Source organism: Pongo abelii, chromosome 23, assembly GCF_028885655.2.
Source record: "Pongo abelii isolate AG06213 chromosome 23, NHGRI_mPonAbe1-v2.0_pri, whole genome shotgun sequence".
NCBI classification, from domain to species: domain Eukaryota; kingdom Metazoa; phylum Chordata; class Mammalia; order Primates; family Hominidae; genus Pongo; species Pongo abelii.
This window is the reverse complement of record NC_085929.1, coordinates 31,122,631-31,149,098: the sequence shown is the minus strand read 5'-3', so window position 1 is coordinate 31,149,098 and position 26,468 is coordinate 31,122,631. Positions and strand designations below refer to the sequence as shown.

Here is a 26,468-nt window from a genome sequence, read left to right as displayed (position 1 = left end):
AAAAAATTAGACTGGGAACAGTGGCTCACACTTATAATCCCAGCACTTTGGGAGGCAAAGGTGAGTGAATCACCTAAACCTGGGAATTTGAGATTAGCCTGGCCAACACAGCAAAACCCTGTCTCTACTGAAAATACAAAAATTATCCGGGTGTGGTGGTGTGTGCCCGTTGTCCTAGCTACTCAGAAGGTTGAGGCACAAGAATTGCTTAAACCTAGGAAGCGGAGGTTCCAGTGAGCTGAGATTGTGCCACTGCTCTCCAGCCTGGGTCTCAAAAAAATAATAATAATAATGACCAAAATGTCATTATGCATTACATGACTGTATATGATGCTCAAAGCTACATTACTCATCATAGAAAAAAACAAAAATAATTAACTGTCCATTAACTGATAAATGAATAAACACTATCTGTATGAATACACACAGCAGACTATGAAGGAAAACACACGACCGGCATGTGCTAAAGCGTTAACTTCAAACATAGTATGCTAAATGAAGGAAGTCAGATTCCAGATATATATATGTGTTCATTTCTATTAAAGAAGGAGGAAATTTATGGAGATGGAATATCGTAGCAGTATTGCTTAGGGCTGGAGATGGGAGGGGGGATTAACTGCCAGTGGGCAAGAGAGAACTTGCACACAGTATCAATCTAATAAAGCATCAAATTGTATACTTTTCCAGTGGGTGAACTTTATGATGAGTTCACACCCAATAAAGGGCATATCTCTTGCACCCTGCCCTCTGCGGGTGGATGCCAGCTCCCAGCAGCTATCAGTGACTGAAGGTCCTTGTGATTTCCATGTGGTAGCTTCCGTCAAGGGCCCGGTGGGCAGAGGCCCTGGCTGAGTCAACAAGGCTGACAAGGCTCATGGCTGTGTTCTGGATGCAGGCCCGGCAGATGTTTGAGGGGGAGTTGGCGACCCTGGAGGCCCTCCAGAGCACGGGCCTGGTGCAGGCGCCGAGGCCCATGAAGGTCATCGATTTGCTGAGAGGTGGGGCTGCCTTTGTGATGGAGCATTTGAAGATGAGGAGCTTGAGCAGGTAAGCATGTGTGAGAGACCCATAGGCACACATGTGTACAGGCAGCGAGAGACTCAGAGAGAGACAGGGTGACACAGAGAGACAGAGATAGGGATGGGGGGGGAGTGAGACAGAGAAATGGAGCAGTCTCTGGCTGAGCCATCCACACAACTGCCCAGTTATCAGAGGCAGGACCAAGAGTTCCACCTTGCCATTCTTAATGGAGATAAAAAGTTACTGCTTTCTGATATATGACTTTTTTAAAAAAATTAATTTGCTATAATGAGGCTGCATAAAGTAACTATATATATTATATATATATATTTAAAACACAGTCTTACTCTGTTGCCCAGGCTAGAGTGCAGTGGCGCAATCTCGGCTCACTGCAACCTCTGCCTCCAGGGTTCAAGTGATTCTCCCACCTCAGCCCCCTGGGTAGCTGGGACTATGGGTGCCCGCCACCACAACTGGCTAATTTTTGTATTTTTAGTAGAGATGGGGTTTCACCATGTTGGCTAGGCTAGTCTCAAACTCCTGACTTCAAGTGATCCACCCACCTCGGCCTCTCAAAGTGCTGGGATTACAGGCATGAGCCACCGTGCCCGGCCTGCTTTGTACTTTATAGCACATTAATGCCAGCTCACTTTGGGCAGAATGAAGCTGATCTATGAATTATCTGGAGTCCTTACATTTTTTTTATTTTTTCTTTTCTTTTCTTTTTTTTTTTTGAGACAGAGTATCACGCTGTTGCCCAGGCTGGAGTGCAGTGGCATGATCTCAGCTCACTGCAACCTCCACCTCCTGGGTTCAAGCAACTCTCCTGCGTCAGCCTCCCAAGTAGCTGGGACTACAGGCACCCACCACCACGCCCAGCTAATTTTTGTATTTTTGGTAGAGACGGGGTTTCACCATGTTGGCCAGGCTGTACTCGAGCTCCTGACCTCGTGATCCACCCACATCGGCCTCCCAAAGTGTTGGGATTACGGACATGAGCCACCGCGCCCAGCCTCTACATTTTTTTCTAATTATTTAAGTCATACATAGTCATTGTATAAAATGTGGAAAATACAAACTCATGTGAAGACATAAAGCCACCTTAATTCCATCAGCAAAGAATAATCACTGTGAACATTTTGGCATATGATTATCATCCCAGTGTTTTGTTTTGTTTTGTTTGTTTTTGACATGGAGTCTCACTCTCTTGCCCACGCTGGAGTGCAATGGCGTGATCTCGGCTCACTGCAACCTCCCCCTCCCAGGTTCATGCAATTCTCCTGCCTCAGCCTCCCGAGTAGCTGGGACTACAGGCACCCTGCCACCTCACCCAGCTAATTTTTGTATTTTTAGTAGAGACAGGGTTTCACCATGTTAGCCAGGCTGGTCTCAAACTCCTGACCTCAGTGATCTGCCCCCCTCAGCCAGCCAGCGACCCTCACTGAGGTGCAGCTCCTGGAGCAGCACCGTGTGGTGAGACCCCAGCTCCTGGGACTTGAGCTTCCATCGTGGGCACAGAGCAGTCCCAGTGGGCTTCCCTGATGTGCCAGCCCAAGGAAACCCCCTGGTGCCCACACTGGCATTTTCTGGCACCTCCAGGGGCTCGCTGGTGCTCACCTCACAGCCCTCCCATCTGCGGGGAGCCAGCCTGGCTGATCCCAAGCAGCAAATGGTGCTGCTGCCAGGAAGGCTGCCCGCAGGCTTGGGCAGGGTTTGCAGTCTTGGTCTTCTCCCCGGGCAGCAGCTGACCTGGCTGTGGACTCCTGCACCCAGTGCAGCAACCAGGGGTGCGGGGGAGAGTGGCCTGGAGGGTCTGTTCTGAGAAGGGCCCAGAAGCCAAAGATACCATAGCCCAGCCCCACTCAGGGCTCACCCGGGCTCTTGGGTGCTGTGTGTGGTGTTATTCGCCAGCTGCTCAGCATTACAATTCAAGGCTGCTGCTAAAGCTCAGGCAGATCCCAGCTGCAAAGGGCAGTTCCTTCCTCGAGCTGCAGAACGTGGCTGGAGGGGCTGGCTCAGCCCAGGGCGAGCGTCCACACTGGGGCTGAGTCCAGAGATGAGTCGTGGGAAGGTGCAGCAAGGCCCTCAAGGGCCCCCAAAGGCCCCAGAGCCCCATGGGGGAGAGGCTGGATCCAATGCCCTGGTCCAGCACCAGGCCCTGCAGGGCTGTTGGGCGGCCGCACCAGGGCCAGCTGGGTTTTGCCTGAGTCCTGGCAGGGGCATGTGTGATGTGGTTGGGCAGTGGCCCAGCAGTGGTCATTGGGAACATTCCCCAGGAGTCTCAGGGGGGTATCACAGAGACCAGCTGTGCCCTGAGGCTCTCATGCCATTGCACAGGAGGACACCAGATCAGGTAAGGAGCTTCAGCCCAGCCTGGCTCAGCTTCTGCATCCTCCCTGGAGGGTGATCCCCCGCCTGTGCCCCCAGCTTTTGTTTGGCTGAAAGTTGGGCCTTGAGGCCCCAAGCATCTGAGGGCTCTGGGTCTCTCACCCCAAAGTCCAGGCTCAGTGACCTCCCAGAGGACCCTCCTCCCCCAAAACCCCACAACAATTCAGGCCAGGACTGTGCGGTGCCTTGGCAGCCTGCGAGGGAACAACTGGCTTCTCAGACACAGTACCAGGAGCTGGACCTGGGAGTGTCCACAGGGTGCCTCTGACTGATGTCTCTGTCCCACCTAGATTGCTGTGGCCTTGAAGTGCCCCTCAGGAAGTCTTTGTGTGCCCCCATCCTAGACAGAATCAGCCCGTCTGTCCCAGCCCTGGAACCTCCTCCAGGGATCCTGGGCCTCTGAGGGTACGGGTTCCAGGGAGATAAGGAGCTGCCCCATCTGGCCACCCCTACCCCCACAGGGTCCTGTGCCAGGCAGGTGGGAACTGGCAGGTGGCTTTGAGCCTCAGTGGTGTCTCGAGGCGGCAGGTGCCCTGCCCCTGCGCCGGCCTCCAGGCTTTTGCATGCCTGGGTTCCACCCTTGACAGCCCCTCCCTCTACACTCAGAAACCAGCTCAGGGCTGCCATCACAGGAGCCCAGAGTGTGCCCAGCCCAGACCTTGGTCCTCTGTCTAGGGCTATTGTGGGACCCAGCAAGTGTCTGTTGAGCACCTACTGTATATGCATACAGTTGAAGGGGAATGTTGCTCGGCCTCCACATTGCACACTAGTCTGGTCTAGAGAGCTGGACCAGTTTAGGGGCATCGGGGCCCATCCCCCAGGGAATCCCCACACCCACTGGGCTTTGCCCTTGCTGGCTACTCTCACGCTGCCCCCTGCTATGCACGCTTTCCAGGCCCTGGGCAGCGCTCCCTGCCGGCCTTCTCAGAAGGCCTCCCTGACCTTTCCACTGCACCTCACGCTTCCCACAGTTGTCCTCCCTCCCCACCCCCTCGCATCACCATGCCACCTTGTATCAGCCTCAGGGGGCCGCCTTTCCTTGCACTCTCCCAGGGCAGCACACAGGACAACAGCCAAGGGGACGGGGAGTGGCCAAGAAGATAATGGCCCGGTCCCCAGTGGTCTGCTTTGCCCATACTGACCCGAAGCCTGGGATGACCCCTCCTCACCGGAAGCCAAGGGAGGGCTGGATCGGCAGAATCCATCACCCAGGGGGCAGCTCCCACACACTGACTGTAAACAACTGTTAGCTTTTTGAAGAGCAAAATTGTTCTAACAGCAGAGCAGTTACTCTTTTCTGCGCTGCAAGCTGAGGGCCCCGGAGTTCCTACACCCTGCTAGCTGCCCCTCAGCCTGGGGCTGGCGCCAGACAGCTGTGGATGCCCATATGCCTGAGGCCCGGTCAGGCCTGGCACCAGCCTGTCTGGCATCCCTGGACTCAGATGCCTCCTCCAGGGAGTGACGGATCCGACCCAGGCCTGGCCTGGGGTCCCTGATACCCTCACAGGGCCCCAACAGGCCTGGAGTGTTCCTGCCCCCACTCCATGGAGAACACAGGGCAGCCCTGCAATGCCAGCCTCCTTCTTCCCCATCTTCACATCTCCACTCCCCGCACTGCTGCTGCGCTGGGGGACCTGGAGACGTGCAGGGTTTGCGGGGGCCTAGGCATGCTCGGCCAGGCCCAGCCTCAGGGATCACATGGTAGAGTCCCGCACCCCACGGCCCCTGCTTGGGATGCTCCCTGCAGGTCCCAGGAACCACTGGAAGGTGGGGGCGGGGCCTCAGAGCCCTTCCCCAGAGCTGGGGGCTTGCAGCCACGCTTTGGCTTTGGAGAAGGTGAGCCAGGCCTGTCTACCAGGGACTATTTATTTCTGCAGCAGCCGCTTTGCCTGCCCGGCGCCCTCGTTGTTCTCACCGCAGGCCCCACGGCTTGTTCTCAGTGTGCCTGTGTGTGTGCACGTGTGTCTGTGAGCATGTTGCCTCATGTATGTGTGCTGCACGTGTGTGTATGCTCGTGTGTGTGTGTATGCTCATGTGTGTGTGCTGCCCACATGGGTGTGTGTGTGTGAGCATGCTTCCCATGTGCAAGCATGTGTGCATGTGTGTGAGAATGTGTGGCCCACAATGTGCATGTGTGTGTATCTATGTGCTGTCCATGTGCACGTGTGCTTGTGTGTATGTTGCTCATGTGTGGATGTGTGCTGCCCGTGTCCGTGTGTGAGCATGCTGCCCATGTGTGCCTGTGTGTGAGCATGCTGCCCGTGTGTGTGAGCATGCTGCCCATGTGTGCCTGTGTGTGAGCATGCTGCCCGTGTGTATGAGCGTGCTGCTCACGTGTGCATGTGTATGAGCATGCTGCCCATGTGTGCATGTGTGTGTGTGAGCATGCTGCCCATGTGTGCATGTGTGTGTGTGAGCATGCTGCCCATCTGTGCCTGTGTGTGAGCATGCTGCCCGTGTGTGTGAGCATGCTGCCTGTGTGTGTGTGAGTGTGCTGCTCACGTGTGCATGTGTGTGCTGTCCATGTGCACATATGTGTGGTGCTTATGTGTGTGTGTGTGTGTGTGAGCATGCTGCCTGTGTGTGTGTGTGAGCGTGCTGCCCATGTGAGCATGTGTGTGTGTGTGAGAGAGCACACTGCTGTATGGGCATGTATGTCTGTGTCTGCCTGCTGTGCCATGATGTGTGCCCTCCTGGGCTTGCCTGCCCCTTCATCTCCATGATGCCCTCTGGTCCCTGGCTCTCCCTCTGTACCCAGTTCCTTTCTCTCCCCCACCCTGGGCCCCCACCCCACTCCTCAGCCCACCCAGTGCTGATGGGGAATCAGGTACCAGAGTGTGTACCTCTCCCGGCCTGGCTGTGTGACTAGCAGCTGAAGATCCCTCTCTGAGCCCACTGCTGCTGCACTGTCTCCCAAGTGAGGTCTTGTGCGCCTGACACAGGCTGAGCTCAGCAATTGTGTCACAGTTGCTCCAGCCCTGAAAGGGGCCCTGAGGATAGACCCAGGGTCAGGGGTAGGCTCTAGGCTGGACAGCTGCCCACAGCACAGGGCGGGCCCAGCACCCACGCCAGATAAAGAGCCGCCAAAGGGAGCCATGGAGTGACAGGCGAGATGAGAACCCCCAACTCTGGAAGGTTTGGGTCTCCCCGGCCCCTGACCCCACAAACGAAAATTATCCCTGGGCCTGACCGCCGCTCAACTCCTGCGCCTGGCCGGCGCTGCGGCTTCGGTGAAGACAGGAAATCCACACCAGGCTGAAGGATGCTTCCAGCGAAGTCAGACCCACTGTCGGGGGAGGGCATTGCGGGCGGCGGCTCGGTGGCAGGCCCGCTGCCTCCCCTCACCCGCTCCCAGGCTGAAATCAGGCCGAGGTATCCAGGCCGGCTCCTCGCGGGCCTTCTGAATACACCCAGCTGGGCCATCGCAGGGCCAGGTCCCGCCAGGCTCTGACCAGCTTTGCCGGGTCTCCGGCACACAAACCCTGAGCCTGGGGCCCAGCCGCCCGGGTCTTCGCACACGGGCAGCGGGGATGCAGGTTCCACTCCACATCCCAGGAGCCAGCACAGGGGCCAGGACACAACAGCCCTTGCTAACCAGGAAGGAGCCGCCCAGCAGAGAAGGAGCCTCACCCTCCGATCGCCCCCGCGCCTGGCAGCCTCTCCCCTCTCCCTGACCTGCCCCAGGGGCTGCCGGAGCTTCAAAGGCCCCTGCCGGGGTTCCACTTCACCACCTCAGGGCAAGGCTCATCTCCCCCTCCCAGGAGCTGTCGCCCTGGATACCACCTGCACCCACGGCAGCTCAGAGAGGCTTCTTCTGGACCTCCCAGACCCCCGGCCAGGCAGGCGACTAATGGGATCAGCACCCCCTTTCCCCAGGAGACCAGCCGGGCCAACTCGGGGACATTTGTGGATAAATAAATGAATGAACAAAAAAACAAATGCGGCCTGGCTCACGCCTGTACTCCCAGCGTTGGGAGGCTGAGGCAGGTGGATCAAGAGGTCAGGAGATCGAGACCATCCTGGCTAACACGATGAAACCCCGTCTCTGCTAAAAAAAAAAAAAAAAATACAAAAAAATTAGCCGGGTGTGGTGGAGGGCACCTGTAGTCCCAGCTACACTGGAGACTGAGATAATGGCGTGAACCCGGGAGGTGGAGCTTGCAGTGAGCCGAGATCACGCCACTGCACTCCAGCCTGGGTGACCAGCGAGACTCCGTCTCAAAAAAAAAAAAAAAAAAAAAGAACAAGTGCTCCAGGCCTCCCCACAGAGCTACCATTGCCCCAGATGACTGCAGGAGGAGCTCCTGGGCCTTGAGGATGGGGAGCTCAAACCACAGGGCTCTGGACCCAGCTTTGTTCGGGTTCCCATCAGCGCCCAGGATCAGCGACAGGACAGCGATGGCCACTGTGGGCTCAGGTGCCCAAGGCCTGGCGCCAACTTCCCCGCTGCACACGGCTGGGCAGGGTGTGCCATATGGTCTGCTGGAGAGGTGGAGGCAGAGGAAGTGGAAGCTCCTGCCGCTGTTTTCCAAGTTGCTCCCATCTGCCCCTGCCTGGCAGGCCGGCCCTTTCTGGTGTGGCATCACCACGTGGCTGGTTCTGGCTGGTGGGGCACGTTAGGAGTGAGGCACAGCACGTCTGGGTGCCACACAAGGCCTGAAAGCTCCCTCTCTCCCTCTGGGATCCAGCAGCATCTGAGAGGGTGGCTGGGTCATCAAATGACTTAGAACAGGGCCTCACCCACCCACCATGTGGGGGTTTGCCGGGCCTCTGGCCTGGGTGCCCAGACGTGCAGCCACTATCCTCTGGCACCAGCCAGGGTGGCCTCTGTCCCTATTTCTCTCCTCCAAGAGGTGGCTCTGCTGCCCAGCCAGCCCCTCCTGCTGCCCCCTCCCTCTTATCTAGGTCAGACCCCCAACCCATTCCCCAGGCCTGACTGTGGAGGGATGCAGACTGCCCCCTGTGCCTGCCTGGTGACCAGTGCCCACTGTGCACTCCCCCAGGCCAGCAGAGCCTGGCACACAGTGGGTGCTCCCTAAATAGCCATGGAGGATATCACAGCCACCCCCATTTTATTCAGGGGCCACCAGCTCCCTGCCCTTAAGGCCAGCCTTTCCCTGAGCCCTAGTCTTATTTGGACAGAGGGGGGCCGTACCAGCAAAGCCATGTTTTCATTAGCAAGAGATGAGTAATTAATGCCACGGCGACTTTGAAAACTGTTTTGGTTTTTATTTTAAACTTTTTTTTTTCTATGTATAGAAACAGCACTTCCGTTAGGCACCAAATTTATTTTTTAATAAACGTGGCAGTTATTTATTCAATCCCTGGTGCTCCCTGGGGTGGCTGGCACAGGAGTGAAGAGAACTTGCCAGGGCTCCACTGGCAGGCTGCACCATGTGCCTGCCCACCCCCCAACCCCTGTGCATGGCCAGGGTGGAGGACACAGTGCAGAGGGCAGAGGTTGGTGGGCAAGGCCTGGCCAGAGGCCAGAGCTGTGGTGCAGTTGCACAGTGGCCAAGCTCTGTGACACACTGGGGCCCTGCCCGGGTCCTCAAGCTTCCCAGCGTGGAATGGGGTGATGGTACAGGGGGCCCGAGGTCTGATCACGCTGCCCAGGTATTCTAGGCAGAGGCTGGGAGCTCCCCTCACAGAGATGAGAGGAGGCATGGAGGGCCCAGCAGGGCCACCTGTCCCAGGAGGGAGGGCTGAGCCAGCCATGAGGTGAAAGGCCAAGCTCCACACCACCCACCAGGCCCACCTCTCTTTGTGCACAGAGCCTGGGACCGGAGCTGAGGCCCAGAGAATTCATGGGCTCTGTAATTCTCCAGGTCGAGAGGCAGCCAGTGTTGATTTCTTGGCTCTTCAAGTCCATCCACAAATCCCGTTACTTGGTGCTTTCTCAGAAATTAAGTCAGAAACACTTCTATTTTTAAATTACAAGTTGAGGAGAGTTTGGGCAGCAGAAGACAAACAGTATGTTGCAAGTGCACCTTCCCTGGCCAGCTGCCACAGCGCCTGAGCCCTCTGGCCCATCCACAGCCAGGGATCAGGGAGTGGACCTCCCAACTCATGCCCACCTGCCACTGCCCAGCTGCATCTGCCTGGCTTGGACACAGTCTTTTCTTTTTTTTTGCGACGGAATCTCGCTCTGTCGCCCAGGCTGGAGTGCAGTGGCACGATCTCGGCTCACTGCAAGCTCTGCCTCCCAGGTTCATGCCATTCTCCTGCCTCAGCCTGCTGGAGGAAGAGTCCCACCTCACAGTAAGAAAAGATTGCCTGTTTTTGTCCAAAATAGACATGATGCTTTGTTGTTTTATTTCATTTCAAATTGGTTCATATATGAAAATCTGGCAATATACATAACGTGATACATACCGTTTCCTGACAAGACAGTGTCAACCATGAATGGCAGCCTCAGCTTATAAACAAACTGTCTGGGAGAGGGCCTGTCCTCAGCACCTGTACTTCTTTCTTCTGGGACTAAGAATTTTCCAATTGCCAGCCAGGCGCGGTGGCTCACGCCTGTAATCCCAGCACTTTGGGAGTCCGAGGCGGGTGGATCACAAGGTCTGGAGTTCAAGACCATCCTGGCTAACACGGTGAAACCTCGTCTCTACTAAAAATACAAAAAATTAGCCAGGCGTGGTGGCGGGCGCCTATAGTCCCAGCCACTCGGGAGGCTGAGGCAGGAGAATGGCGTGAACCCGGGAGGCGGAGCTTGCAGTGAGCCAAGATTGCGCCACTGCACTCCAGCCTGGGCGACAGAGTGAGACTCTGTCTCCAAGAAAAAAAAAAAAAAGTTCTTCCTGCTGCTCGACTCCCTCCGGGCCATCATTGTGTTTGCGTAATGAGAGAGCATGATGACTTAATTTCCCGTTTCAGACTCATAATGCTCAATACGTGTCATATGCTTATTCGGCATTTGCACAGAATCTCTGGCCAAGGGGCCGTGTGGCTCCCTTCCCACTTCTCTCTGGGCAGTCCCTCGTGGTTATGCCTGCGTCGCTGCTGCTCTTCTTCCTGCGTCCTCCACGCCAGGCTGTATGGTGCTCACCAGGAACAGGAAAGACCTGCAGGAGCAGGGTCAGCACCTGGGACCCCAGCAGGCACCTTGAGCCAGGCTCTGCAGAGCAAGGACAGCTGGGAAAGCTCCTCCAGGCCTGGGTACCATGAGTTCATGGTGGCTGATGTGCAGCAACTCAGTAGCAGAGACTGTCCCGTGAGTCCCCTAGAGGGGAGCTCCTCTGCCTGGAAGCTCCTACCCCTCAGGGACCTGGTGTGACCCCAGGAGCGGGGGGTGGCCCTGCGGGAGCAGGTCTAGAACAGCACTGCCCTGGGCCGTCTACGCCATGGCTGGGCTCCTCTTCTGCTCATGGTCCAGGCTGCCTGCACAGCTTCTGCACTGGGGGAGGGCAGGCAACACTGAGGCTTCCTGCCCTGTCTCCTCTCCTGACCTTTTGGTCTCGCATCTGTTTTCAGGAGCCGCCTCCCAGGCTGTGGTGACTCAGGAAGCGTCACTGTCCACAGCTCCTGGAGGGCTGGCACACTCCCCTGTGGCTGCAGTGCTGGGGTCATCAGCAGCAGCCGCTCTGCCCACTGCATCCAACAGAAGCCCAATCTAATCTATTAGCCCAGGGTCTCATAGGTGACACCAGCAACCAGGGCCCAGGGGTCCCTGTCTGATTTTAGGCTCCCTGCTTGGTGACAAGGCTGCCCTCTCATCATGGGGCCCAGCCCAAGCAGGAGGCAGGGTGTTACTGTGCTCCTTGGCACAGCGAGTCTGTCCATAGTGACGCAGACAGTCCATGCTGAGTGCTGTCGTAAAATTCCGTAAACTAGGTGGCGCACACACAACAGAAATTTACTTATGCTGGGAAGTACGGAGGCTCTGGGTGAGGCCATGCCTGGTGAAGGCAGCTTCCTCCTTCACAGGCCGCTGTCTTTTTGCTGTGTCCTTGCAGGGTGCGCGTGGGAGAAGCTACGGGAAGCACTTTGGTGAGGGCTCAGCCCTTCTGACCTAATCACTGCACAGAGGCTGTGCTTCCTGAGGCCATCGCACTGGGGGTTAGGATGTCCATACATGGCTTTGTGGACGCACATTCAGTGTCTGGCAGAGGCAGCTTGAAGGGCAGTGGAGGAGGAGGGCGGCGAGCATCAGTTACAGCTGGAGACCAGCAGGGCCTGTGGCTCCTTCCACCGACAACTTCTTGACAATTTTTTTTTTCTGGGAAAAAAGGCCAAACAGATTCCTGGAGAAACTACTCCATGAAATGAGTGTGTCTAGGCAGTGCAAAGGGTGGACACTAGTGGATGTGACAGTGTCCATCACGATGGCTCTTCAGGGCTGAACGTGCTTTCCCAAATGCCTGAATATTACTGGTCAACCAGTGTCATCTGAGATGCCTTATGGGTCTTGCAGTTGGATTAGGGTCACTCACAATTGCTCTTCCAGGGACAGCCTGCATTCCATGGTCGAGTTGTGTGCAGTGATGAAGGCCGAGCCCCTCACCCACTTCAGGACTTGGAGGGCCCGGCCCAGCTCCAGAGGTCATCATAGAAGGGACTGAGTTTGCTATAACTGCTCCACACCGAGGCTGATTCTTGAAGTTCCACGACCACAGGAGTGTTGTTAAACCAGAAGTAAGCAGAGGGGACAGAAACACCAAGTTGCTGCTACAAGACCTGGGAGTGCAGATGGGAGAGGTCCACATCCAACCCCCACCTGACGCGCACTGGGAGAGCTGGGTCCCCAGGTTCTAGTGTCTGCGAGAGAGCTGTGTCCATGGATATTCTGCAGTGCAGGCCAGAACCAAAACCCAGCCCAATCGCTCTATGCTCAGTTCTCAAGAGATGATAACCAACAACACCAAGTGTTTGATATTTGGTGGAGGCAGAGGCAGAAAAGAGCAGGTCATGTGGGAAAGATAATGTTTGAGAAGCAAAGCAAGAACAGATGATGGCAAACCTGACACTCAGAGGCCACAGGCATAATCGCTTTTTAAATTGTATCACTAACATTTTACAAATTACACCTATTTCCGTTTTTTCTGATTTCATCCCCCTCTTCCTTCCTCATCTCTGAAGCAGCAGGCCTGGCTGGGCTGCCCCTGGGAAGCGTCTTCCGTGGCGCCCTCTCTCCAGTGTGCACATCTACCTGGAGTGTCTTCATTGTCACTGCTGGAATCATGTTTCCTGTGGCCAGTCAAGCTCTGGAGACACAAACACCAGCAAGAAAGGTGTTACCCAGAGGCTCACCCGGCCTCCCTGCTGCAGGGGAGGCCATACTGGCTCCCACAGCAACTCCCTGCTCCATCCTCTGCCTTGTCAGAACTTACCTGGGCTCTCTGGAGTCAGAGGCCTTCAGCGAGTCACTGCTCACATTTGCAAACTTTCACATCTAGAGAGGACCCCCTTTCAACCTACCACTCCCTGTCCTCCGGATCATTACAGCTTTCACCGTGAGCCTTATCAACGTGGGGCTCCAACCACAACGGGCAGGCTTCAGGTCCGTGATCCAATAAACAGACCTTGTGCCAAGTCAGAGCTGTTGCTGCAAGACTGTTCTGTGTGGATGGGAATGTTCTCTTTGCATTGAGTGAAGGGCTACTGGGCACTGGAAACGTGCCTAGTATGATGAGGGACTAGATATTACATTTTAAAAAAATTAAATAGACACCCCTGGCTAATGAGTGCCACCCTGGAGAGCACAGCGCTGGGGATCCAGAGATGCGGGAGACATCACCTCCCCTCCCCTGGATTTTCCTTGCAGGGTAGCTATCAATGGACAAGTGTTACCTTTCATCTAATAGGAACTTCCTGTGCACAGGCACAAGTACTGGCCACTCCGTGAGGCCCTAGCAGGGGCTAAACAGTGGATTCACATCCAGGTCCTAGAGGGCTTCACAGCTGGGGGCAACTTGTAAGCAGAGTGAAGAGCATGGCCCTGCAAACCCTGTGCTGGAAAATTAGGGAAGCCGCAGCAGAGGGGAGGGGACACCTCGCTGTCCCCAGGATCCAACCCTCGTCTCCCCTAGCCCTGGGCCACAGCCTGGAGTGTCATGAACTGCACACATATTAAGTGTAAAATTGGATAAATGTTAAATATCTCTTTATATATGTATATACTTACAATCATGGAGATGCGAGTTTTTCATTTGGAAACTGACAATAGTGGCTGTGCTGCTAGAGGGGAAATGAATCCAGGGACTACTACATAGACACACTCAGAGAACAGTGGACACATTCACACACACAGCACCTGCCCCGTGCACCAGCCTCCCACTGTCCGCAGGGGAGTCTAGCTGCTCCTTGAAACATGCCCGTCACTCTTTATCTGGAAAATCAGCTTCCATCACCACTTCTCTGATCCTCACCCTCAACAGGAACCCAAAATCAAGGAGGCTTTTCCAACTAAAGCCGAAAGGAAAGTTCCACTTTGCCTGGCTAATTTTTTGTATTTTTAGTAGAGACGGGGTTTCACCGTGTTAGCCAGGATGGTCTCGATCTTCTGACCTCATGATCCGCCCGCCTCCACCTCCCAAAGTGCTGGGATTACAGGCCGGCTGGCAATTGGAAAATTCTTAGTCCCAGAAGAAAGAAGTACAGGTGCTGAGGACAGGCCCTCTCCCAGACAGTTTGTTTATAAGCTGAGGCTGCCATTCATGGTTGACACTGTCTTGTCAGGAAACGGCATGTATAACGTTATGTATATTGCCAGATTTTCATACATGAACCAGTTTGAAATGAAATCAAACAACAAAGCATCATGTCTATTTTGGACAAAAACAGGCAATCTTTCCGTACTGTGAGGTGGGACTCTTCCTCCAGCAGCCTCTCAGGGAGGCCAGGAGGACAGAGTGGCTGGCTGGCAGTGTATTGGTAGTGCTGCTTATGGATGGCTCGGGGCCCTAGCTTGAGATGGACGCAGCACTGGCATGCACAGGTGTGGTGGGTTTGCCGCATGGGCTCAGCTGCTGCTGAGCCATCCTCCTGGGTGGGAGAGGCTTGGAAAAGAGGAGAAGGACTGGGATGAGGTTCAGAGTCCTCAGCTGTGGAGCTAGAGGCCACCTAAACCAACAGGAAATGGGCCGGGCGTGGTGGCTCAAGCCTGTAATCCCAGCACTTTGGGAGGCCGAGGCAGGCAGATCACGAGGTCAGGAGATCGAGACCATCCTGGCTAACACGGTGAAACCCCGTCTCTACTAAAAATACAAAAAATTAGCCGGGCGTGGTGGCGGGTGCCTGTAGTCCCAGCTACTCGGGAGGCTGAGGCAGGAGAATGGTGTGAACCCAGGAGGCAGAGCTTGCAGTGAGCAGAGATTGCGCCACTGCACTCCAGCCTGGGCAACAGAGCGAGACTCTGCCTCAAAAAAAAAGAAAATATCGACAGGAAATGCTCAGTCTCCCCTGTGCCCAGCTGTACACTGTGATGCAACAAGAGCGTCCCTCACCTCTCCCGCCACGTTGAACTGCCGCTGAATTGCCAGTATCTCCCTGACCTCTCCCTAGAACACCTCAACCTCCAGGGACCTACATATGCCGCCGGTGCATTTCTCCTTTGTCACATAAGGTTTCGTGATTGACGAAAAGCAATCTTACTTTGGGGGCCTGGGTCTATACAAAATATTGTGTTATATTTATTCACTAAGCCTATTTCTTAAAGATAATCAGTTACAGATATTTTGAAAATACAATGTCAGGTCACTTAAAAATACCCGCTGTTTTCCATGCGGTAGCTCTGCTCGGAGGCTTGCGTTTCTATCCCACGTGTGTGCTCCTTGGTCAGAGGCGCTCCTGCTCACACAGGCAGGAAGGGCGGCTCCTCATAGAGGGAGGTGTGGGCCGGGAGCTAATGCTCTAACTCTGCTGCACCAGGGAGCTTCAACGAGGCTGATGGGCCTCACTGACCACCAGGGGTCCTGCTGGTTCTAATTCATCAGTGTCCATGGATAGCTCACAGAATTTGAGTATTTCTGAGGATTTTTTTCTGGCTTTATTGAGGCATAATTGAAAAATTCAAAAATGTGTATGTATAAAGTGTACAATGTGAAGTTTTGATATATGCAAACTGTGAAATGATGACCGCCATCAAGCTAATGAACGTACCCATCGCTTCACACTGCTGCCATTTGTTTGTGTGGTGAGGATATTTGAGGTGCACTTTCTCACAGATCTCGAGCGTGCAATTCATCACTATGAACTACGGTCACCATGCTGTGTGCCAGGTCTCCAGAACGTACTCATCGCATCACTGAAACTTTGTGCCCTTTCACCGTCTTCCCCATTTTTTTTCACTCTCCGACACCACCCTTCTACTTTGTTTCCACGACTTGGACATTTTAGGCTAATGGCTGGGCGAAAATCTGTGGTATATACACAGAGAGACGACATCAGCTATGTAAGCACAGGGGCTGCCTTTTAACCATGAGTGGTGTCTTGGAACTCCATATGCCCAGGTACTCCCAGGCATATACATGGGGGTGGATCACCCCTGCACTGTGACCAGTGAGCCTGCTGCTGAGTGATGAATGCCACCCAGTAGTCTTGAGCTTCCACATGCCCCGCCCCCCACCACTCACCCTGCAGCTCTTTCACAGAGAAGCTCAGGAGCCTGGGTCATTCTCTGTACCTCATTTTCCGAGGCGTGGGGCTGGAAAGCCCCTGGGCGAGGCTGTGGTGAGCCATGAACGCGTCAATGTGTGGAAAGCCCACAGCGGCGGTGGGGTTCCCTTGGAGAATGTTGACGAGGCACCTGTGCTGTGTAGGTGGGACACTTCCCCTGAGGAGACACACTCCCACACACATTCACAGTCACACCACACGACACCCACGCAGACCCCCCAGAGCCCCATGCACACAAACCCACCCACCTAGAGGGACATGGCTGCTCCAGGGACTGTACAATGGGGCCACAGTTCTTTACGTGCAAAAACCGCTCCTTCCACCACCCCTGCCTCGTGGCCAGCAGGAAGCTGGAGTCAGATTCGAGACTGAAGCCAGCAGGAAAGCCCCGCCTTTCTTTTCATCTGGATTTTTCAGCAGCAAGTCAGTGATTGCAGAATACAGACTCCTTTCCTGAGGCCACCTACAATTACAGGAGAGAAGAGACCATGAAGACCAAGTCACGTACGTGGTGTTTCTCAGGCCTTTTGTTCCCCCTGTGAACACAGAATCCCAGATGGAAAGCAGTGGTCAAAGGCCCCAGAAGCCAGCACAGATGACACCTTGGGGGAGGTGCAGGCTTTCCCTGGCGGACGCGTCTCTCTAGTTCACTGCGGCTGCCAATCACAAAACTCTTAATCCAGAGAGAACTTGCTGCTGAGCAAAACTTCTCCTTTCACACAGCTTGAAGCCTGATGTTGCCCCTCTTGACTGTCCTCTCTAACCAGTGTCTTCTGCAAGAGTCGGCCAGAGTCAGTGCAGGCTGCTAGAACAATACCGGCTGGGCGTGGTGGCTCCTGCCTCTTATCCCAGCACTTTGGGAGGCTGAGGCAGGTGGATTGCTTGAGGCCAGGAGATCAAGACCTGCCTAGACAACATGGTGAGACCCCCATCTCTACAAAAACAGAAAGAAAATTAGCCCGGTGTGGTGGTGTGTGCCTGTGGTCCCAGCTGAGATGGGAGGATCACTTGAGCCCGGAAGGTCAAGGCTGCAATGGACTCAGATCGCACCACTGCACTCCAGCCTAGGCAACACAGTGAGACCCTGTCTCCAGAAAACAAAAACCAAAACCAAAACAAAAAAACCCAATACCATGGGCTGAGTGGTTTAAACAGCAGATTTTTCTTTCTCACAGTTCTGGAGGCTAGGATGGTCACCAGCAAGGTGCTGGCACCATGGACCAACATGGCATGATCTTTAATGTCTATTGAAGAAGCTACATACTCTATGATTCAAACCATGCGTCATTTTGTAAAAAGGCAAACTCTAGAGACAATTTAAAAAATCAGCTGTTTCCAGTGGGGTGCAGTGGCTCACACCTATAATCCCAGCACTTTGGGAGGCCGAGGTAGGCGGATCACTTGAGGTCAGGAGTTTGAGACCAGCCTGGCCAGCACGGTGAAACCCCGTCTCTACTAAAAATATAAAAATTAGCCAGATGTGGTGGCAGGAACCTGTAATCCCAGCTACTTGGGAGGCTGAGGCATGAGAATCACTTGGACATGGGAGGCAGAGGTTGCAGTGAGCCGAGATCGCACCACTGCACTCCAGCCTGGGTGACAGAGTGAGACTGGTCTCAAAAAAAAACAAAAACAAAAACAAACAAACAAAAAACAAACAGCAGGAAAAGGGAGAAGGAGTAACAGGTGAAGCACAGGAGTTGTCAGCAGCAGAATGATTCCCCATGAGTGCATGCAAGGTGGAGCAAGACATCGCAAATTAAAAAAAAAAAAAAACTGGAAAATGCACAATAATCCATAATGCCAAGTAAGAAATTTAGTTAATAGGCCGGGCGCGGTGGCTCACGCCTGTAATCCCAGCACCTAGGGAGGCTGAGGCGGGTGGATCATGAGGTTAGGAGATCGAAAACATCCTGGCTAACACGGTAAAACCCCGTCTCTACTAAAAATACAAAAAATTAGCTGGGCATGGTGGCAGGCACCTGTAGTCCCAGTTAATCGGGAGGCTGAGGCAGGAGAATCGCTTGTACCCAGGAGGCAGATGTTGCAGTGAGCCGAGATCGCGCCAATGCTCTCCGGCCTGGGCGACAGAGTGAGACTTCGTCTCAAAAAAAAAAGAAAGAAAGAAAGAAATGTAGTTAATAATTTCTAAATATTGTTTCATTAACCATAACAAATGCACCATACTAATATAAGATGTCAATGATGGGGAAAATGGAGGAAAGGGGCACGTGCTAACTTCAGTATCTGCTCTATATTTTTGCTAATGTAAAACTTATCTGAATAATAATGTCTATTAAAGAATCATTTGACAACACTATTTTAGGGGCAGATCTATTTCAGCAAATGTTTAACAATCAGTTAATGTCTAAACATGAGCTTCAGATGCATTTTGCTATTAAATGTGAATCAAAGCTGAGCTGTGAATGTATCTTTATGTGGTTGAAGCACTACTGATTGAATCATAAATTAAAATTTTCTTACATGAATATTATATGGCTCAGCATTTTTATTTATTTTAAATATGCAACTTTGGAACAAACCTGCAATCATTATTCTTGAATCAGCGTAAGTGTTGAGTATCCACAGTGCCGTCAGCTCACCATCTGCAGGTGCACCTGTGCTTGGTCGGGGGCCCTTTGTTGATTTGCTGCTGGACTCGGGCTGTATAGATTCTTGAAGGAAGAAAATGCTTTTCTCCTCAAATTCATCAGCTAAGATCCTGGGAAATACACTCACAGCAAAGAGAGCTGCTGACATCTTGTTGGCAGAAGACCAGAGAAAACAGACCATAATTTATGCAGAGCTCAAATGGTGGATCCCACTGTTCACTGACTCCCTGACAGAGCCTCTGAGTCAACACTGGGCTTCAGGAAGATCTTGAGTTTCCATGTGCACTAAAAACACCTAAGAGAAAGGTTGTGTGGAAAATGCCTTTATGTAGATGAGACGGTACAGAAAGGCAACTGAGCAGAGTGACTGAGCATGGGGGCTGGGACCTGAGGGCCTGGGCTCAATCCCACTTAGAGCCACATGGACCAAGGAAGGTCCTGCAACCCCTCAGCCCCTGGTTCACTGCACTGCTGTCTAAACACTTTACTAGGGTCGACTTATTAGCATCATGAGGCTGAACATCATTGAACAGAGTTAAAGCTTTAGAAAATCTGGCTGATTCTTCAATGCTCCACGACCTCTCCATCATTAAATGCCTGAGAGAAGAAACTACACACTTGCTAGCAGGTGACCAGAGAGGGGACATGGATGTTCCAGGGCAGGGGAGGATGGAGGCTGGCTTTTCTTCGTTTGCCTGTGTGGGAGGCTTTACAGCTCATGGACAATATGTGCCATCGTCTCCCGTGATCCCCACGTCAGCCCTGTGGGCAGGCAGAGCAGGAGCTGTGGCCTGCCCTTTACAGTTGAAGGCATTCTCTTTAAGGGGGTCAGGCAACTTTCCAGTCACTGCACTGGTGTGTGATGCACCTGAGGCCTTGGAGCCACAGATGTCTTTACCCTTGAGACCTCCAGATTGTGCTCTGGACCCCCGAAAACGTGAACTCCCCTGACTCTCTCAAGACGTCCTGACCCAAGGTTTCAGGGAGGGCCGATGCCCTGGAATAGGTGCCTGAGCCCGGAAAAGAGCTTGGACACATGACCCGGCCTCTGTCTCTTCCTTTCCATCCCAGACCCAAAACAGGATGCGGTTTATCTCAAATGAAGCCCCTTTGAAGGACGAGGGTGATTCAAAACAGGGCGATCCTTTCCTAGCAGGCTCACAGTCAGCTGCCATGGCCTACATGTTCCCAATGATCAGTTGTCTGCAACGGACCCCTGCAGCCAACTGACACCTAACTGTACTAGACTTTCTAATACCCAACTGTATTAGAGAGCAACATTCCAAACTGTCACATGACCGCTTAGCTTCCCTCCATTTGACCGACCCTGGGTGAGCAGTTAATGCCCTTTAATTGATAAGTGGCACCTGGGCTGGAGTGGTGGCTTAATGGACTCAGTTTATAAAGCTTCCCGCCTCACTCAATATTGATCTGAGCCATTGTCTGTGCAGCTGGACTAAGGCCTGACTGAGGATGGGCAGTGGCTGTGCCAGCACAGTGGACAGATCCCTGTTCATTTCTTCCAAACCAAAGATCAGTGTCTTCAGACTCCTATTTCATCCCTAGGCCCTGCAGGGACAATGCACAGAGTCAAGTCCTTTCTCCTCTTAGAGGGACCCCTCCATAGCTACAGCCTGGAGACACCACCCCAGGACTGTCCCTGAGGACCACCCAAGTCCTCCTCCCCTCTTTCACCAAATGTTCATTCAACTAACCTGATGGGTCTGTCCCTTCTCATCACTCTCCCCAGCAGCACCCTAAACAGTAGGGGTCCTGTCCTCATCCCATCGCATTTATATCCACATCAAAAACCCCAGCCTTTCCTTTGAAAAACCAAAATGTAGCACATATACACCATGGAAGACTGTGCAGCCATAAAAAATGGTGAGTTCATGTCCTTCGCAGGGACATGGATGAAGCTGGAAGCCATCAACCTCAGCAAACTAACTGAGGAACAGAAAATCAAACACCGCATGTTCTCACTCGTAAGTGGGAGTTGAACAATGAGAACACAGGAACACAGGGAGGGCAACATCACACATCGGAGTCTGTCGGGCTAGGGGGCAAGGGGAGGGAGAGCATTAGGACAAATACCTAATGCGTGCAGGGCTTAAAACCTAGATGACAGGTTGATAGGTGTAGCAAACCACCATGGCACATGTATACCTATGTAACAAACCCACACATTCTACACATGTATCCCAGAACTTAAAGTAAAATTTTAAAAAAAACAACAACCTGGGAATCAACATTGCTAATGTATTGTGTTGGATTTTGGCGACAGTATTCAGAAGAGTTTGGCTTCTTTTTTTTTTTTTTGAGACAGAGTCTTACTCTGTCGCCCAGGCTGGAGTGCAGTGGCGCAATCTCTGCTCACTGCAAGCTCTGCCTCCTGGGTTCACGTCATTCTCCTGCCTCAGCCTCCCGAGTAGCTGAGACAACAGGTGCCCGCCACCACGCCTGGCTAATTTTTTTTTTTTTTTTTTGTAGAGACGGGGTTTCACCATGTTAGCCAGGATGGTCTCAGTCTCCTGACCTCGTGATCCGCCTGCCTCGGCTTCCCAATGTGCTGGGATTACAGACGTGAGCCACCGAGCCTGGCCCCGAGTTTGGCTTTTAATTCACGTTTCTTGACATGTCTCTTACACAATTTGCTATCATGATTTTCCCAGTTAAAAGAGAGGAGTGTGAGTGTGTTCCTGCCATAAAAAAATTGAAGTTATTTCTATTTAAAATATGAGATAGAGGCTGGGTGTTGTGGCTCACACCTGTAATCCCAGCACTTTCGGAAGCCAAGGTGGGCTGTTCACCTGAGATCAGGAGTTTGAGACCAGCCTGGCCAACATGGTGAAACCCTGTCTCTACTAAAAAAATACAAAAATTAGCTGGGAGTGTTGGTGAGCATCTGTAGTCCCAGCTACTCAGGAGGCTGAGGCAGGAGAATCGCTTGAACCCAGGAGGCGGAGGTTGCAGTGAGGCGAGATCACGCCACTGCACTCCAGTATCATAGGACTACTTATGAAAATAATGAAAATTGGTCCCTGTCTTATCCCAAATGCAAAAATGATTTGAATCACACTCTTCATATAAGATGAAAAAGCATAAAGATTCTAGAAAAATATAAAATAACATCTTTAAATCCTAAATAACATATATATATATCCTTTATATATATATGTGTGTGTATATGTATATAGTGTGTGTGTGTGTATAGTTGTTTTAGGAGATAAAAATACTAATCTTGAGAAAAAAAATTGGTTTACATAAATATTGAAACTAGCTGGCATAGCAAAAGTCCCCTTTAAGAAAATGACTTACAAAGCACAGAATGTCTAATGTTGGCCCCGGCTGTCAACATTGCCACTGTTGCTGCTGTCCTCGTGCAGACAACTGTGGCTTTTGTTCAGAACCCTTGGATGCTGAGGGTGGCTGAGCTGGCCCTGCCTGGGCCACTGGCCCTAAACGGGAGAGAGCGGGGAGGGACTGTGGGTCAGAATCACAGCCCGCTGAAGAGAGGGAGTGTATGGAGCCAGAGAGAGGGTTTAGAGACCAGCCAGCCAGGGACAGGGGCAGACAAAACCTGTAGGTTCCCGTGGATGCCCTAGAACTGGGCAGTTACTTCTGAGTGAGGCATGAAACCAGTGAGTGCTGAGCTGACAACTAATGTTGCAATTTAAAAAAATAAAAATAAATTTTCAATTAGGCTGTAGAGCCTCAGAAGGGCTCACTCACAAATGGGATATTAACAAGGTCAGCCATCCGGAGGGAAGTCCCTAAGCACATAGAACATTAAGTGTACACCCCCCACGCAGCAAGTCCACTCTTGCTGAGATGGAGGGAAATGCATAGGAGGAAGTCCTCACTGGTAACATTGTATCCACAGCAACCAGGCTGCTGAGCACCAGGGTCTATAACTAAAGTGTAGTTTAAACAATGCTGACCTGTTGGAAGTAATGGAAGAGGTTCATATGCACACATGGATAAAATTAAATATTTAAGCCTGACAAAAAATAAAAAAGAAACCAGATGAGGCCTAAAGAGGAAAAATTATTTACTTAAATGATGCAAACACACTATGAATTCTTTAAGTATCTGTAGACATGATTTGAAAGTCAGAGTGAAACCACATTATTTACACTTGAGTTGATGACTCAGAGATGGAGGGAAACATGATCTGAAATGGTTATCAAGAAAAAAGTATAAAAGAGAGGCCTTCAGGTGGCTAATGATGACAGTGTTAATAAGTGTGAGTAAACTCTGTGCTTCTGGGTCTTAGGAAACGCCGACAGAAAATGCCACAAGTGCTCTGCTGGCATGGCTGGAAGGCAAGCGTCTACAGCCTCTTGCAGCCAGAGGGACACCTCCCTTCAACCCACACCCTCTTTGTTTAGGATTCCCAGCGGCCCTGTTACCTCTCTAACATTGTGAGCAGCTTTAGAAAGCAGGGTCAGGACAGTCACAGGCCTCCACCTGAGATGCCCAGGTGTGTCAGAGAGGCAGGAAGGCTTTGGGGTCTGAGGACAGTGTGGGACAGTGGCGGACACTCCTGAGATGGCCTCTTCCAGCTGGGAAATGACTCAGAGCCTCCATGGGAGTTCGGCCATCACGGTGCCCACTGAGTAGGTTGGGTGGCAACGCTGACCTGCCAGGACACACCTCCCACCCACTGGGTCAGCTGCGAGAACGCAGGGTAGAGAGGCCAAGGAGCAGACAGGTCGCAAGCTCTTATTTAAATGCAGTGGCTCTGCCCCCATGAAAGTTTTGGGAGATGTAAGGCCGCTTCGGGGAGCCCAGGCTCCACAGCAGAGCATCAGGAAGCAGAGTCACATCTGAACCATACCCTGGGCTCCTGTCCTGACCCTCCTCACTCACTGCACAGGGGAGGGGAGACTTCACCTGGGGACAGGGGATCCACACTTGGCTCTGCTCCATACGCCCCCTCTCCTCAGTGGGCTGTGATTCTGACCCACGGTCCCTCCCCTCTGTCCTGTTTAGGCTCTGTGGCCCAGGCAGGGCCAGCTCAGCCACCCTCAGCATCCGAGGGTTCTGAACAAAAGCCACAGTTGTCTGCAGTGAGGACAGCAGCAACACTGGCAGTGTTGACAGCCGGGGCCAACATTACACAATCTTCACATGTACACGCTGTGAGCATTTTCTGTCATTCTGTGCTTTGTAAGTCATTTTCTTAAAGGGAACTTTTGCTATGCCAGCTAGTTTCAATATTTATGTAGACCAATGTTTTTTTCTCAAAATTAGTATTTTTGTGTCCTAAAACAACTATACACACACACACACACACACACACACACACATACTCACACACTATATATTTATATCATATATATGTTATTTAGGATATAAAGATGTTATTTCGTATTTTTCTAGAATATATTTTTTCATTTTATATGAAGAGTGTGAGTCAAATCATTTTTGAATTTGGGATAATGCAGGGACCAATTTTCAGTATTTTCATACAGTAGTAGTCCTGTGATATTTTTAAGATACAAAAAAAATTTGATAAAAATTCAACATTTGTTTGTAATTTTAAGAGTCTCAATAAATTAGAAATCAAAGGGAAATTCTTAAACTTGTTAACAACTATAAAAAATTAAACACACATGATAAATCACCCTAATGGTTTTATATAAGAGGTGTTCCATATAAACCAGGAACAAATCAAACTTCCTTCATCCAATGATGCAGTCTCTTGGAGTGGCTGGTGAGCGCATTTCACTCAGATCCCTGCAAGGAATATGCTGGTTTACAACAGCTACGGCATATTCGGGAAAGCCCGTCTGTCCTTTCCAACTGCTGTTTTTATTTCTTATGAAGTCTTCTCCATCCACATGAAATTTGAAACTCAAAGTTGTCTTTTTTTTGTATTTACTCCTTGGAAATCATGTGGGAGTTTTTTTGTTATTCTTTCTTTTCTTTCTGAGACAGTCTCCCTCTGTCACCCAGGCTGGCGTGCATTGGTGCAATCTCAGCTCACTGCAACCTCCGCCTCCCGAGTTCAAGCGATTCTCCTGCCTGAGCCTCCTGAGTAGCTGAGATTACAGGCACCTGCCATCATGCCCAGCTAATTTTTGTATTTTTTGTTTTAGTAGAGATGGAGTTTCACCGTGTTGGCCAGGCTGGTCTTGAACTCCTCACCTCAGGTGATGCGCCTCCAAAATACCGGGATTACGGGCATAAGCCACTGCACCTGGCCTGTTTCTTTTGTTTAGTGTTTTCGTTTGCTTTGTTTCATGAGCTATTTTGACTACAATTTTAATATTTTTAGCAATTTTTTGGATATGTAGAAATTTCTTACTCATGAAATATATTTTTGTATTTTGTGTGTTTTTTAGATTTCCTTTTTAAAGAGTGTTTCCAACCATAAACTGCCAAATAGAAACACACACACACACACACAGAGGCTATGAATAGGCAACTCATTTAAATAGAAAAAAATTGATTAATTCAAGCACCTATGGGATTTTTCACCAAATTAGGATTTTTATTAAAAAAATCTTTTAGTGTTATTTAGCCTACATAGGAAGAGGCTTACTTAGTTGATAAGAGTGTGAATTGATCAACTTTTTGGAAAGTAATCTGCCAGTTTAATTGAAATTATAATTAAAATGTATCATAGGTCAGTTACACCACTTTGAGAATCCTATACTACAGAAAAGAAGAAACATAAACAAAAACATCAGTGGGATCCATGTATATTGATGATTATTGAAAAGTCATTAGTGGTGGGAATTTTTAAAAACACCTTTAATATCCATCTAATAGGGAATAGTTAAAGAAATCAGAACTTATCTATAATGTGCATTACTACACAGAAATTCAAATGATACATTTGATCTACATTAGTTGGAATTAGTGATGTCCATGTACTGTAATGGGAGAAAGTAAATTACTAAATAATGTAGGAGTTGAGCACATTCTTTAAACAAATCAATAAAGTCCTAAAAGGACATACTATTGAAAGCAAGTCACAAAATCCAGAAATGATAGGGAAAATATTGAACAATTTGACTATGTAAAAATGAAAGTATCTTCAAAACAAATATAAACAAAAGTGATGACACAGACCTTAAGAAACTTGCTAATTATGTGAAATAAATTTTTAGAATATATAAAGAATATCATTACATGAATTAAAAAACTAGTAAAACATATCATTATGAAATTCTCAGCGAGAAATACAAATGGCCAATAAACATATGCAAAAATGCACAATCTCTCTAGTAAGTGGAGAAATCCAAATTAAAAGTGGAAATATTTCTTAATCTTAAAATTGGCCAAGATTAGCATGGATAATTTCCTCTGTAATTAAGGGTGTGTGGAAATAGGAATTCTCATATACTGATGGTGGGAGTATAATGGCATTACATTTTTTTGAAACAGATTTTTAATTTTTTATCAAAATATTCAATATTCATACTTTGCCTTAGTATTTTATTTTTAGAAATCAATCAGAAAAGAAAAAACCCACTTAGCTAAGGTACCAAAAAGATGAATATACAGGTATGCCCAGGATAGTGTAGGTAACGGTGACAAATAACTGAATCCAACTTAAAAATTCCACAGTGAAAAAGTGACCAAATTATGGTCAAATACCCTGTTGAATAATGATGCAACTATAAATAAGAATGAGAGAGACCTATATGTACTCATAAGCAATGATCACCACATTCTATTTTATATGGAAAAGCCAGTCAGGGAACAACACACAAAGCAGGATTACGTTACGTAAAAACATGGGCATGTCTGTGTGTAAGTGGATGTGGATGACTGAGTGGGCTGGACGCTGGCGGTGATACATTTCATTCTATA

The 26,468-nt window shown here is 50.7% G+C and overlaps 1 protein-coding gene and 1 long non-coding RNA gene across 3 annotated transcripts in view; one reads left to right on the top strand and one right to left on the bottom strand.

Moving 5' to 3' along the window:
• PIWIL3 (piwi like RNA-mediated gene silencing 3) overlaps positions 1-13,526 on the top strand; it is an 85,486-nt gene extending 71,960 nt beyond the window's left edge. Inside the window, exons 21-23 of one of the 2 annotated variants that reach the window (XM_024240025.3) lie at positions 896-1,047; positions 1,762-6,684; positions 6,964-7,347. The gene's annotated coding sequence lies outside the window, so the exon portion shown is untranslated. Of the gene's footprint in view, positions 1-895; positions 1,048-1,761 lie in introns of both variants that reach the window. The other variant, XR_010139446.1, reaches the window with a different exon arrangement.
• On the bottom strand, positions 9,701-19,885 carry LOC129052589 (uncharacterized). Its single transcript, XR_008517658.2, has 3 exons — positions 18,573-19,885; positions 16,331-16,492; positions 9,701-12,617 (listed from the first exon to the last, which is right to left on the bottom strand). It is a non-coding gene; the product is annotated as an uncharacterized LOC129052589 (long non-coding RNA).
• Positions 19,886-26,468: the final 6,583 nt, after the last annotated feature.